This window comes from Cydia amplana, chromosome 1, assembly GCF_948474715.1.
Source record: "Cydia amplana chromosome 1, ilCydAmpl1.1, whole genome shotgun sequence".
In the NCBI taxonomy this organism is placed as follows: Eukaryota; Metazoa; Arthropoda; class Insecta; order Lepidoptera; family Tortricidae; genus Cydia; species Cydia amplana.
The window spans coordinates 18853816-18857786 of record NC_086069.1 but is presented as its reverse complement, the minus strand read 5'-3'; positions in this window follow the sequence as shown (position 1 = coordinate 18857786).

Here is a 3971-nt window from a genome sequence, read left to right as displayed (position 1 = left end):
AGGTTTTTATTTCCATTACGTCACCATTTTTCATAGACTTTGTATGGCGTTCGCGGAATGGAAAGATCGAAAAATGTATGGAAATTCTGGGACAGTTTTTTTCTCCTATTAGGATAGAAAGAGCTCGTGATTCTGAGTAGAAATAACATAAAAAATCCCAAATTTGAAAAAAAAGTGTAGGGGACAACAAAAAAAGAACGCCCAATAACACCTCCAGTATGTGTGTAATGGTAACAATTTGTGGGAACTATGTACAAATATTACATTAAAATATTCATGCATAAAATAAATAGTAAATGTCTCAAAATAACATGTTATTTGCCTCTGGTAGTGAACAAAGACTTCATAGATATAAATGATTAGTATAATATTCTAATATTGTACTCAATATTTTTTTAATAATGATTTAGATTTTATTAATTTGTCCTTTTTTAATACATTAAAATATCACATTACTTAAAATGTCCTTTAGAACTGTAACATTACAACAAAAGCTATAATAATACAAACTAAATAGATTCCAATAAGAAATAAAAACTTACAATAACAAACCTATTAATAAATATATAACAAAACAGATTTGTTGTCAATAAAACTGACGAATCAAGGTTGTTAATGCCTTACCTCCGGTTTGTAATAAATAATAATAGTTTTCGTAAAGATACGGTTAGATAGTGTACTTACCTATCATAAAATGTTGAAGAGCGTTGCTATGTATATTATAACTTGCACATTATGTAAGATTTCTTGTGTATTTCACTTTCAAGAACTTCTCAAGCTCAAGTTTTATCCAGTCAGTTTAAATTAAAAGTTCTTATCTCAAAAAAATCGACCCAGGTAAAACAGGAGAGAGGTAAGATCTAGGTTTCGGTAACACCCACGGTCGTCGCACAAGTTTTTTTCACCGCAAACTTGTTTTGATTTCACCTTCACAAATCACGATACCGTTTGTAAGATAATATGTATACGTTAGGTAATTTTGTAACAGTTTATATATATTATCACAAATAAAATACGATCCCTCCGATCTAAAATTAATTTTCAATCTCGGTAACAAGGACTGAAAGAATGAAAAAGCCTTCAAAAGAGTGAGAGGAGGGAGCGATGTCAAAGCTGAAGCAAATTATGTCAAATTGACAGTGACAAACGTCAGGCTCAGTGTTGCTATATTATTGGCCAGTCCAGTCCAGACGGGAACAATTTTCGCCAATTCGCAAATTGCGGGAATCTATCTCTCTTACTCCAATGAAGGCGTAATTAGAGTGACAGAGAAAGGTGCACGCAATTTGCGAACTTCGATTTTCTCGGTTATAGTCCTTGTTATGCTGATTACACACGTAACTATAAATCGTAGCGATTAATCTGTGCAGTCCGATTTGCACAGATTTATGTACCAAGTGTATGACAAATCGTTGTCGATTATCGTTATAGCCGTTTAGACTCGCGGCTCGCGGCTCGGCTCGCGGCGCGTCTCGTGGCTCGCCTCGACACACTCGTGTTCGGCTTGTCATTCGGTTATAAACCTTATGCCGTGCCGTTAGTGTTTAAATTATATTAGCTCGACGAGCTTGCGAGCCACGAGACGAACCGCGAGCCCACCGCTTATACTCGCGTCTCGTGGCGCGGCTCGCGACTCGTCTCGTGGCTCACGTGAGAGAGGTTTAGACTCTCGGGCGAGCCACGAGACGAGCCGCGAGCCGAGCCACGAGACGAGAGTGTAAAGATCGGTTTTCCTAGGATAGCGGTGCCGTCATATAGCGGCCGTCTCCATACTAAATAATACGGCTAAATATGGATGTCGTAGTATTTGTATGGAGACGGCCGCTATATGACGGCACCGCTATCGGAGGAAACCAAAGCTTAAGCGCTGGGCTCGTGGCTTGTCTCGCGCTCGCCTGGCTCGCGTGGAGGGGCGGTTTTTTGGGCACGAGCCAAAGGGGCTCGCGCGGGACGCGTGCTTGCGTTCACACTCGCGTTCGGCTTGTCATTCGGTTATAAGCCTTATGCCGTGCTGTTAGTGTTTAAATATATTAGCTCGACGAGCTTATGAGCCACGGGACGAGCCACAAGCCGAGCCACGAGGCGAGAGTGTAATCAGTAGCTCGACGGGCTTACGCGCTCGAGGCGAGCCACGAGACGCGCTGCGAGCCGAGCCGCGAGCCGAGAGTCTAAACCGGCTAATATAGCTGGTCAACCAAATCATGTCAGTAAAAAAAGGCGCGAAATTCAAATTTTCTATGGGACGATATTCCTTCGCGCCTACATTTTTAAAATTTGCCGCCTTTTTCTACTGTCAAGATCTGGTTGACCAAGTATAGTGTCGCATTGCTTATGTTTTGTCCCTCACGGATGCACGCGTCTACCACATCTATTAGGATCCTACCATCTATTTTTACTCCAATGAAGGCGTAATTAGAGTGACAGACAAAGATGCCCGCAATTTGCTAACTTTGATTTTCGCGGTTATAGTCCTGAGGGTCAACCGCGAACCACTTTTGACTTGTGGCAGTTGTGGCCTCTCTGTCCCACTTATGAATTCGTACGTAAATGTGACAGGGAGGCAGGCAACACGTCGAAGGTGGTTCGCGGTAGGCTCTCTGGACTATTCAAGTTATTTCACGACTCTTTCTTTTTCCAAATAGGGCTATAATAACCGCGAAAATCGATGTTCAAAAATTGCGGGCATCTGTCTCTGTCACTCTAATTACGTCTTCATTGGAGTAAAAGAGAAAAATTTTGCGAATTCAGGATCTTGCGGTAGGCCCCCAGATTCTTCAGAAATATTGTTTCTGTAAGAAATTTATCCTAAAAAAAAATCCGTACTTTTTTACCCAAATCGTACCTTTTTTGACGTACGTACGTACAAAAGCTGGAAGCGCTCTGGCAACACTGGTGGACATTGTTGTGCCATCTATGGTTAAATACTACCATCTATGGTTGTGCCGAATACCGATAATATTAATATTGTAATCTTCGCATAACTTATTACTCGACAATCGTCATATTTTGATAATTGTTTTGAAATTTGTCCCTGGCATATGTGTACACAGTGCCATAAATAACTATTAAACCAAGGTATGTATGTAACTGAGGATAAACCGCAGAAATTACAGAACTAAGAACTATTGCGTCAGTATTTAACAAGTATCGGTCAGAGTGAAACTTTCGTTCTGTTATTTATATTATGGTAAAGTATGGCATATATTTATTTTTTATTTGTAGGTACGGCGTTCCACACGAGGAGTTATTATAATATTAGCTCTATCATGGCTCTATCTCACTTTTTACTTTCATTTCATGTGATTTCATGAGTATGTCGTCAATTGAATTGTCAAGTTATTTTTTACAAAATGTCCTCTAATCCGCTGCAAATTCAAGTCGTGGTATTTTATTCTACTATGTTGCTATTTTATTATGTAAATAATCCACACAATGGCTGGTCATCAAAATATTTCTCAATGTTTGTAAACATTGTAATCATTGTATTTAATTTGGCAATGTAGCGCTTCTCAATGGAAGTTACGAACATAAAAACATTTTATTGCAATCAATTCTGTTATCAATGTCGCAGTTTATTATTTGCAGTTTGCATTGCAATTTTTTTACTCTTTAACTGCTTTTATGCAGCTGTTTTCAAGGTGAATTCAATTAATCTTCTGGAGGCAGTGGTGTAGGGTCGGAGCCATTGTAATATGCCTACTTGAATAATAAACTATCTTTATATATTTTATTAAACTCTATTTCTTGGTAAAATTATTATTTATTTGTTTAACTTGGCCTAGGTTGAGCCCAGGTTTTCAAAAAGTGTCTGGGTCAAACCCTTTTTATGTGATGAAACACCTTATTGAATTTAATTGTTTTTTTAATAATATTTTCTTGGACACATCCTGGGCGATTTACGCCAAATGTCCTACTTACAGTAGATACTTTTGTGTTATACTTTGAGATACTTTTTCCAACCCTTATTTTCA